The following is a 12,052-nucleotide window of genomic DNA, read 5'->3' as shown; positions in this document are numbered from 1 at the left end:
TTAAGAAACATGTTATATTTATATATTAAATATATTTATAATTAAATAAAAATATAATATAAATGGTCAATATGTAAAGGAGATGTTGCGTTTGTGTTCTTTTATTTGCCCTTTGTTAGGAAATCACCCCCAGAAACCATCTGTGTTGTTCTGGAATTATTACCCTATTTTATTTTAATTGACTAAATGAATTTTTTTTTTTTTAAGTGAATGATACTTTATTGAAAATAATTACAAATTAATACACTTGGTTGCCAACTAAAAAGCCTATTACCACCCCCGCTGCACTGCCAAGACATTAATTGCATCAAAGTTTTTGAACAAAATAATCCTGACCTTGATAGGTCTCCTCTGTACAAGGCTGTACATCATGACAATCTATTGACATCGCAATTTACTCTGATTCACACCATTTAAAAGGAAGAGAGAAATAAAGATTATTAGGCTGAAACTTTGACATAAAAAACGCCTAGAAATTGTACAAAAAGAAGAATATTAACTTGGAATGTTTAGATCACATTACATGTAAGGAACTGTGCATTAGCCTATGCCATAAAAAATAAAATTATTGAAAGTGTGGCTTATTGATGAGTGTTACAGGCTAGGTATTGTTCTAACATATTTTGGCATTCACATTAATGCCACAAATTAAGAAAGGCTTGAAACTTACATTTTAATAATTTGCTGATGTATTTTTTATTCCTGTATACAGAGCCCATGACATGCCAAAAATTATGTAACTGAGTTAATAAATTTATCGCTTTTTATCATTCCTTTTTATTAGTTAAAACATGTTTAAATAAACACTTAAAAATACTGATGATAATATGATTTTGCATACAGAGTTTGGGTGTGCGAGACATTGGGGGAATCTGTAAAATGTAAAATGTAGACCCTATAGCAGCCTTTTGTCGACAGCAATTTTCGGCCCGAGTTCAACTTCTCAGTGGAAACAAGTAGGCCACACTGTCCTTTTTGCTTATATAGATAAGACTTATACTTCATTCGGAACTCTAAATTGTCTACCCTTATTTTTGTGCACTCACATTACCAATACATTTTTTGTAAAATAGAGAAAACAAACAGGATGTCTCAAAAGAACAGGATAGTCTACTGATGCAAGACAGTCCAGTAAAGACGGTGATAATAGTCTTGAACAAAACGCAACTCCAATCCAAGAAGACTAAATCCCACATGTAAGCAACTCCAAAAAGAAAAGTTAAACTTTACAATCCATTTGCTTGAGATCCAAGAGATCCACGAGGTGAAGTAAAGAAATGCTCAAGGATGAACATCATCTTTTAAACTCCAAGCAATGAATGGTATCAATACAACTGCTAGTAGCAATAAAGAGTCCTTCAACAATATAAAACAAACTTCACATTAGCAGTGATGCCACTTAGCAAACAATCTCCTACCACACAGAAAAAAACATAGAAAAAGCATGTGCATTAATTACAAACCCATACAAAAACCACATCAAAAATACATAGAAAAATGAAGAGAAGAAAAGGAAATACTCCTTACTTTGAACTTAAAACTCAAAGTTTCCCACAAATCTGTCTTGATCTTCTACACACCTGAATTTATACCATACACTACAGTCTAGTGGTGTGTAGTAATATTACACTCAGTCTGAGAAAACATGGCAACAGGCTTGTGCGTGTTACAGTATTCATAAAATAATTATAATAAAAACCACCACAAAGCACATTCTCACAATCATATACAGCTCAAAAGCACCTGCAGCCCAAGAATTTTACTTTTTCTAATTTTCTGTCATCAGTAATATGATACTGTGTAGTGTTTCAGCATTCTTGTATCCCTCTGCTAATATTACAATTTATAAAAAATGAATACATGATTTATTAATTGGTGTTTACTTGGTCATGCGCCTTTGGTTTTTGGACCCTCACTATTGCCATATTTAATTATAAAATTATTACTTTTTTAAATTGAATCTAATTCCAATGAACAGTATTCGAGTTTGTTATATTTTTCATAAAAAAAAAATATTGTATATATTTGCAAATAAATATAGACTTGGTGAGCATTAGAGACTTTGAAAAAGATTTCAAACTCCTAATCATTGATAGCTTTTGACCGGTAGTGTGTAAACATGCACAGAAACAGAGGTTTACATTTTATTTGTAGGTTTGATTATTTCCATGACTCTTCTCAGTCTGTGCACAAACCCTGGGTCTGATCATCTCTTTTCCAGTCTGTCTCGGTCTACAGTAGATGCTAGAGGAAAAACAACACCCTTTTCTGTGTTTGGGGTACAACACTAGAGACTGGACCAATGAAGTCAGATGGTTGATCTGTATGTAATTCTCTAGTGTTTCCAGAATTACCCTTTCTACAGATGCAATACAGAACTTATGCATTTTACAGCTGATTTAAATTGATAAATAACATGCATGTACATTTATTTGGTATGGAACTCAAGACTGGATTTTCCTCTCACACCAGAAGTACATGCAAGTATAAATTTACTGTAAGGTTTTTAAATGTTAGAGTTAGTGTCCCATGCATCTAACTTGTATGTTTTCAAAAGCATATAATATTTATTGTAAAATGTTTACTATTTTAGATGATCCTGCCTATATATGTTTCATATTTTAAAGAGACACACTGGAGTTGGTAAGTAAAAACTTAAAGTAAACTAGTGAATTATGGTTTTCACAGCATCATAAAAAAAAATGGGTAAGTTAATCTGGGCTCTTAATTGGTTGTCCCCTGAGGGTCTCAGGACAGAAAAGGTGAGCTCTATGGACTAAGCACATGTTATTGAGTTTTAGATTGTGTGAAGGGCTGTGAATGAAGTGTTAGGGTTAGGGGTTAGGGTTTGGGTTAGGTTAGAGGTAGGGTTAGGGTTACCATATAATCTTCAATAGTAATGTATTACAGATTAATAGAGTAGGGTTAGTATTAGTACGCTAACATAAGCAAACTAATATTAACAATGGAACAATGAGGCGACAGGGATCAGAAAACAGGCTTCAAACTATGAAAAATACACTTAATTCACCAGATAAATAGGCATTTAAACATCATTGTACCAGCAATCTGCATATTTATTAGTCTTTCAAGAAAGCTAATTTTAAATATTAAAACATCTATTTATCATTGGAAAAATCCTGAGAAAACTATATCGTCTTATTTGGAGAATTACAAAATGAGTCTAATCTCAAAAATTATTTTGAGTGAGGCTTTGTGGCAATGTGTGGTGTCTTCCTTCAGCCGGCAGAGCAGGTGTGTGTGTGTGTGTGTGATATCAGCCTAGAAGGCAGAAGGGATAGTAGAGCTCATCGTGTGTCACTCAGGGTCACAAAAGCTGTCATAAGTAGTTGTTACACACATCTCATGTACGCCCCCACCCAGATTCCTTAAATAAATATTAGTGCTTTTTTTTCTCTAGTTTCTGATTGGTTGAGCTGGGGAAACGAGGCTATAAAGTGGAAGGAGATGGACCCTCTCACTCTCTCTCTCTGCCAGCCAAAGTCTTCTCTATGGCCATATCGCATCCTTCTTTTCTTGTCTTGTAATGTTAGTTTGGAGTGGGGAGCCCCAGCTTGTATGTAGTTATTTCTTTCTTTTTTTGCTGGGCTCCCCATTTCATCATTTTGGTTACTTTTGTAAGTGTATTAGTGTTAAAATAAAGGATTAATTTGAAATACTCCAGCCGTGTCCATCTATTATGCTTTGCCTCCCTTTCGAGTCCTAGATCTTTTTTAGGGACCGTCACAGTATCACAGGTATATTTGTAGCAATAGCCAACAATGCATTGTATGTGTCAAAATGGCCCTTTTTATGATAAATATCATTAGGATATTCACTTTGGGTGTATTTTATTTATTGATTTTGTTGTTGTTGTTGTTGTTTTAGGTCATTTCATTTGTCCAGCTGGCTGTAATCATAAGTGTGTTTGCAAAATATTTCACATCGATAAAAATCTGCTTATAGTTAACTTGAATTAAGACATTGATTAATTTTTCAATCGGACTCAATTCAAAGGAAGGAGCCACTGCTCAGGTAAACAAACACACACACAGAGAGACAGGTATTCCTGTTAAGGGTTCATTTCATAGGCGTAATAGTTTTTTGTTGTTGTTGTTGTTGTTGTTTTACAGAAAGAACATACACTTTTCTTATTTTGCCTGATTCAGAAGATACTTAACGTCGACCGCGTGGCCTAATGGATAAGGCGTCTGACTTCGGATCAGAAGATTGAGGGTTCGAGTCCCTTCGTGGTCGCTTTTTATTTTACTCTTAAAAAAAAAACAGACCAATATGATTTAAATGTGAAAACCCCGAATATGTTTATCAAAACGACATTTAAGTTTAGTGATGCAGTAACACATGAGTTTCAAAATGTTGAGCATGTCAGCGGTCATGTGAAGCACTGCCTAGAGGTTCTATATCTGTCACACTTATTACAGCAACAGCAGAGTGGCGCAGCGGAAGCGTGCTGGGCCCATAACCCAGAGGTCGATGGATCGAAACCATCCTCTGCTAATGTACGTTCTTCTTCATAAATAAATATTTAGGCCTTTTTCTTCTTCTTCTGCTTCACCTTCCTTTTTTAGGATAAAAATTGTCTATAAAAAATTATGTGACGGAGCTCAAATGCAATACACACGGCAGCAACAAACAATTGTCTAAAACAACATGTCTGATGAAGGGCTTGGGCCTGAAACGTTACACGTGGTGAGCTATCATTAAAATTGCTAAGGAGCATTTTCTGGTGTGCGGACTCATTGTTTACCTTTGCAACTACTTGTCTGCCCAGCACCCAGTTTTAAGGTTTTGGATGTGCGTGCTGTACCTTTGAATTCTAATATCTTGCCTTAGACCAGCAGTTCTTAATTTCCAGTCCTCACACCCCACTGCTCTGCACATGTTGGCTGCGTCCGAAATTATAGGGTTAGGAAATAATACAGAAATGAAGTGACACTGTGCTGTTAAAATGACTGCTTTTGCTTTGTGTTTGTGCATCTTTGCAGGATCTGAAATGTCTGCAGACTGCTGTGTGCACTGAGGATGGAGAAGATGTAGTGTCATGGATGAAATGCTCCATAACTGCATCTCCTCTTGTTTTCTCATCAGGACCAGATGTTGCTGTGGTCTCTTCATCTTCAGTGACCCCAGAGCCAGCGAGAGCATCTAGAGAAAGACCAAAAGACACTAAGAATGTGAGATTGTTCAAGTTTGTTCTGCTGGTTACTGTTCATACAACATCAGTCAATAAAACCTGAGTTTCAGAAGTTTCTAAAGTATCATCAAATAATGTCACACAGAATCTGAAAGTCAGACTCCATCGACTGATACTGTATGAACACAAACCAGCAGGAGAAACCTGACCAACATCACCTTTTATGTTCAGGCAAAGGATTGAACAGAATGGAGGCAAGTCATTAATGACTGAATTTATATGTTTAGGTGACCTGACCCTTTAAAACCCCAAATAGAAACTGTATTGAATGTATGCATGCATTAATATTATAGTAGAACATCGAAGAAAAAAGCTTTAAGAAATAAGCAGCTTTATTGAGCATTTTTCTGCCCAAGACACAAAAAAAGCATTCACAAAATTCACATTTACATGTATTAATTGGCCAGACACTTTTATCTGAAGTGACTTACAGTGCTGTTATTACAGGATCTCAATCCCTCTGGAGTCACCTGGAGTAAAGACACACCGGTGGAGATTGAACCAGCAACCTTCTGCTCACCAATCCAGTTCACTATACCACAGAAATAATGAAGCTATAGCAAATTAACATGCAATTGTAAAAAATATAAAATTAAATTCAGCAATAAATAGAATGCTGACAACATGATATAAAGTGTTTTACTCTGTGTAAATGTTTTACAGGTCGTGGTGCTCATGGTGAGCAGACAACGATGTTTGGAGCAGACACAGCAGCACACGTTCTCCTGCTCTTGTTAAGGGTCTTCATCATGGTCTTCCTCATCCTCTCTGTGAACTCAGACAAGGACTCGATGTCCCTCTCTCATCATGATCAGATTCAGATCGTCCCACACATGTTCTCCTGCTCGTGTTCAGGGTCTTCATCATGGTCTTCCTCATCCTCTCTGTGCACTCAGACAAGGACTCGATGTCTCTCTCTCATCATGATCAGATTCAGTCTGACTGCAGCAGTGAGGGACCTGATGGACGGATGTGGGTTCACCGTCTGTAAACATTAAAAAACAGAACAATGTCTGAATAAAGTTTTGTTTCATGTGTTGTTGACTTATTATTTTATTTATTGTGATGGTTACTTCTTATTTATTATTTTACTTGTTTATTCATGTCTCCTGTTGTTGTCAGTAAATAAAATATAGTCTAATTTGTTTCATTAACACATGCATTCATTAATTACTTGACTGAATATTTAGATGTATTCATCTTGGCTGCATTTGTCTAGTGTGAAGTCATGCATAGATATGAAAAAAAATTGTTTTACAATATATATATATATATATATATATATATATATATATATATATATATATATATATATAATTATTAGTCACCATTTATCATTATTATTGTTGATAAGTGTTGGGCTGGGCTAGAAATGCTTTCTGAGGTAATCTTAATTTCTAAGTAGTAATACTTACATTTTTCAAGTGTAAAATCAACATTCTTCTCCAAAGACGAGATCTTCAAGCAGCTGATCAACGTCTTATATGTGCAGATATTACAAATACTGCAAAAGCTGAGGAAACCCATACGAGGTAGGGTTGTGGAGTTACTGATGCTATGAAGGGTTTAATCTTCAAGGATTAAACTGGGTCATTTTAATAGAGTTAAAACATAAAAACAATACAAATATATTGGTTAAACTACAAAAACAATAAAATGGCTTTTGTGTATTCAACAAGACCACAAAAGAAACAAATTGCATCAACATCAAAATATTTAGATAGTAAATATTAATCCTGTAGCAGTCAGTCATATATTTGAAGTTGTTGCGCTTGTTCTAACGTCATAGGTCACATGATAACGTAAACATGGCGGAATTCATTCATACTCAACGAGATTTGGCTGTACTCTTTTAGCGCTCGTTACGTAAGTACTTATTGAAATTAAGTACCTACTCATTAAGTATGCGATTTCGGACGCAGCCAATGTATGTCTCTCTTTGTTAACACACCTGATTCAGATAGATACAGACGGTTGGTCTGGGAACGTCACGTGATGTGAATTTAGCCCGTGGGGGAAAACATTGCCTTGGCGCCAATTGAAATACACCGGACAATCATGCAGAAGAGTTGCTGTGTCGTTTTCTGTACCTCCAATAAACTAACAAATTATGAATTTAAGTTATACATCCTTCCTAATAAACATACAGAGCCAGAAAGGATGACAAAATGGCTACAAGCAATAAGTTGTGAGCAGGGGCGTAGCAGCCATTTTTAAAAGTGGGGGGACAGCTGTATGGTGATTTGACCCAAAGCTGATGTTCATAATAAATTCTAAATAGAATACCAATTGGCATTTTACTTTTTCAAATTTGGGAACATGACATGATATCTTACAGGAACCTATTTTTGTTAAATCATACTCAAAATTTAAAAATACTGCAGGACTTTGAGACCAATGGGAGACCATCTATAATTTATTTTTTTATTTTTTATGAAATAAAGATATTTTATGATATTTACAATATTTCAGTTGCACTACATTTGAACAATAACTTTTCTTTTTAACAGTTGGACAAAAACAGGTGTTAAATGAGTATACAGATTACATCTACAGTAATTTTATACAACATACATTTTATGAAAAATATGAGACAGATAATCTGTGAAAAAATCAAGCTCCTCCTGCTCCTCCCAGTGCCATTTGCAGAAATACATCACTCTCGGTAAAAAAATAACCAATCAGAGCTGCGATCCGTAACTTTGTTTGTGTTCAAAATGTAGAAAAATTTATATAACAAGCGAGTACACAATGAATCCATTTTCCAAACCGTGTTTTTGGCTTGTCCTGAATCACTAGGGTGCACCTATAATAAGTGTTTATATTCGGACTATTTTAGATTGCTTCGGGGATACCGCGGCGGAGTAACCCAGTACCTTTGTGATTCTTCATAGACATAAACAGAGAGAAGTAGTTCCGGCTACGATGTTCTTCCGCAAGACGCAAGCAGTTCTGTTTATTAACCGCTAGAGCGTCAAAAGTTCCCTACCTCAGCTTTAAGATAGTCAATCTGCTTTTTTTAATACAAATCTCACCTGTACACATTCTGGAGAGGTTGAGCAACTGCCCCCTCTCTCTGCCAGTGACGTCACAGCCTGCCTTTCCTACAGACCAGTTAGGACATAAAGTAACAGTTATGAATTAAAAGAATAAAATTTGATAAAGTATTTTAAGATATTCGTTGCAAAACAAATATGATTTATTGTGAAATGATAATTTTACTCCGCGAGCAGCACGTAGACAAACAAAAGACAGCAGAAACCAATAATATTGTTATGTCTTATTTAGCAGACGCTTTTATCCAAAGCGACAATTAGGAGAGCATTTAACACACTGAATCCGGCGCGACGTGACGAGGTCCATACGGGTTCAATAGGTTAAATCATAATATAAAAACCTTATCGCGCGATTCGTGTCATCGCGACATACTATAACATACTTACAGTGTGTGTTTGAAAAAAGGATGTAATCGTCCTTTGCTTTTTTTCTGGGGTGCATTTTATCCCAGACGGCCTAATAGCAAACTGAACAAACGAACGAACGAAAATTCAGAAGAGCAACAAGAGATTTGAAGCTCATAGCAGACGCGCCCAGGAGATGATTCGCCCTGTGATTGGCTGAATGTTACTTCACTCAAATCTAAGTAACAACTCAGAGAACACTACAGGAAATATTCACGCTGGATCCTAAAAAAAAAAAAAAAAAATTAGCAGGGGTCAGAATCACCTGTTTCTAAAAGTGCGGGGGACGTGTCCCCCCCCCCCCCCCCGGTTGCTACGCCCCTGGTTGTGAGGATGATCAAGGGAAGTTGTGGAATCAGGAGACTAAGCATGTGTGTGTGTGCAGTCGGCATTTCATCACACAGGCAGGCTATATTAACATCGTGTTCATTATTAACGTTATCAAAACTGTGTAAAGTTGTTTCAGAAAGTGACATGCATATATAATTAGCCTTATCATTCTACCTGAAGCAAAATATGTAACGTTAGCCTAGTGTCGAACATAAACCCACTTAAAAAAGCGTGGACACGTAACAACTTAGTTTTGTGTCAGAACTTTTACACTTTCCTTCATAAATTCACCCCATCTGTGTTTGGGAAAGATTGAATCGCGGAATCCAGTCAAAAATAGAACTTGCTGTATAAAGCAGAACGTCACAGAATTAGGCTATTTTTGAATGAATACAGACATCCCAAGTCTCCCGGAAGTTCCGGGAGTCTCCCGCATATTGAAAGCGGCTCCCTGAGACCCGCAAATTAGTTAAAAACTCCCGGAATCTAGACCGAGCGAGCAAAAGCGAGCATGCGAAACAGATACTGTGTTTCAAACCGTGTAGCGCACGCACGGCAGAGAGGGAGAGGGAGCGAGAGACCTGCGTGTGTGTGCTAATGTGCGTGTGTGCGAAGCGCATGTCAGACAGAGAGCATCCTGATTGGCCTGTTTCTGCAAATCAACCAATCAATAGTCAGTGTGGGCGGGCTTTTATCTCTTCTCCCGAACTAAACTAATCAGTTATGTCTATCTAGAAACAGGCGCACCATGGCAGAGGGAAAGTGCCACAAAAAAAAAAAAAGTATAAGACACATTTTACGGCAGACTACACGAAAGTGTACCCCTGTCTTATAGATGTAAAACATAATGACAGTCTTGCTCAAGCATTGCCCATGGCAGGTTAAATGATTGCAAAAGGCATGTTGAGGTGAGTTGACAAGTTTCATTTCATCTGCATATAGACCCCTTTTGCGCGGACGTCACAGGTACGTCACGGCGCTAGCTGGAGGCAAAACAAACGGAAAACTGGAGGCGGCTAATACAAACCAACACAGGGTCGGCTACTCAAGGAGCTTAAAATGTCGTCTTGTTGTGTTGTTGGTTGCCAGAATCGACGGAGGGCGCCGAATAACCTAGCGCCGGCCCTGCTTCAATGCACTTTGAATGGAACATATTCGTTTGCTTCGAACTGGAATCATGGCAGAATATCCTGTGATGTCCACTTTGCAGGGCACTTATGTTTGAATAGAACAAATGTCTGAAGCAATAAGAAACATACAGAGCAGAGTATGCAGAGCAGTGGGGCGCGAGGACTGGAATAGAGAACTGCTGCCTTAGACAATACTTCCGTTGTCTCTCTTTCTGTCTGAACAGTACACAAATATTTTCTTGAAAAATTACTTACCTACTATATAGTAGGAGAAAATAGTACGTGAAGAAAGTAGTAAAAGAGTAGGCAATAAATCCATTGATGTCCTACTGCTTCAGCCCAGATTCTGAAGTGAAAAGTGAAACTTTTCTATCCCAGGAGGTCTTTATTTTTTTGTAATTTACTTAAAAAAGCAAACTTTCTTATATTCTATATAGGCTCTTTTCTATCCATGATCAGATTCCAGTCTGACTGCAGCAGTGATGGACGGTAGAGACCTGTGAAGGTGGACACTGCGGTCAGAACTGGCACAGCTGTGTTGAGATGCAGTAGGATGTGGGTCCACTGTTTGTAAATATGTGATGTTTTCTTGAAATGATACACTTAGATTACACTTTGTTTTTTATTTTGTTGTTCACTTGTAATTTATTTATTGTGATGGTTACTTTTATTATTTTTTTTTTAGTATAAAACCTACAGTTTTCTTCAAAGGTGAAATCTTCGAGCAGCTGCCTGACGTCTCCTCTCTGCAGATGTTGTAAAACAGTGAGGAAAACCGGTACATATTCAAGAGATGCTGATTTTGGATTTATTTGGGTTATAAATAATGTATTTAAGGACAAAACCGTGGGTTACATTAGTAGGGTTAAGAACTTAAATCAGCCCATAATGTATTGGTTCTACTACAATCACAAAATAAATGGGCAGCTGTTTCATCAACGAGACCACAAAATTTGCAAGTTTTATCAGTCGTTACAGATAGATGAATTGAACCTGTCGCTCATCTATTTTGCTTTTAATTTGTTGTTCTTGTTATTATGTTGTAGGTCACACGAAAACATCAACATGGCAGATGACGTCCAGATCACATTCATACTTACTGTATTCGGGCTATAGAGTAGGTACTCTTTAAGCGCTCCTTAAGTGAGTATGTGGTTTCGGATGCAGCCAATGACTTACTTATAAAGCAGGATAAGTTCAGTTCTGGAGGGCCACCGTCCTGCAGAATTTAGATCCAAACTAACCTGAAACAGCTAATCAAGGTCTTCAAGATCATTAGAGAGCTACTGTCAGGAGTGTTTAATTAGGGTTGGAGCGAAACTCTGCAGGACAGCGACCCTCCAGGACCAAAGCTGCCCATTCCTGTCATAAAGGCACTTACTGCCACCTGGCAGTTTTACTTTCTTATTTAGAGAGTAATTATATCAATATATGCATAAGTATATAAATAAATATATATTTAATATGTATAATGCTTTTGTTTTGTTTTCCGACAGCAGTAAGTAATCACTCGATCATTACAGCCGGTCTGTAATGCACTTTACTCTTGTTGCATGTTGATCACCGGGGCCCTTCAGCTAAAAAGATGTTAAAACATGAGTATCATCTCCAGCAGTGACTCTGTGACATTAGATTATCTAAAATGTATCCAGCTTTGTAATGTACTAAACCTAACTCCAGAATGAGACAGAAAAAAAAGAAAAAGAAACAAAAAGCGGTCACCCCAGATGGGACTCGAACCCACAATCCCTGGCTTAGGAGGCCAGTGCCTTATCCATTAGGCCACTGGGGCAGTATCTGACTACAAATGAAACAGTTTGATACTTATTCGATGTTTCGCGAGAACTTATGGTATTCTTTCATATGGTAGTATTTTAATATCGTGTGCAAAACCTTTTACGGCCATTTAAATTAAT

At 37.0% G+C, this 12,052-nt stretch overlaps 2 non-coding genes across 2 annotated transcripts; one reads left to right on the top strand and one right to left on the bottom strand.

Annotated features, from left to right (window-relative positions):
- Positions 1-4,184: 4,184 nt before the first annotated feature.
- On the top strand, positions 4,185-4,257 carry trnar-ucg (transfer RNA arginine (anticodon UCG)). The gene has a single exon. It is a non-coding gene; the product is annotated as a tRNA-Arg (tRNA).
- Positions 4,258-11,855: 7,598 nt separating this feature from the next.
- On the bottom strand, positions 11,856-11,928 carry trnar-ccu (transfer RNA arginine (anticodon CCU)). Its single transcript has one exon. It is a non-coding gene; the product is annotated as a tRNA-Arg (tRNA).
- Positions 11,929-12,052: the final 124 nt, after the last annotated feature.

This window comes from Carassius auratus, linkage group LG37M (assembly GCF_003368295.1).
Source record: "Carassius auratus strain Wakin linkage group LG37M, ASM336829v1, whole genome shotgun sequence".
NCBI lineage: Eukaryota > Metazoa > Chordata > Actinopteri > Cypriniformes > Cyprinidae > Carassius > Carassius auratus.
The sequence above is the reverse complement of the archived record's forward strand: the minus strand, read 5'-3'. Positions and strand labels throughout refer to the sequence as shown.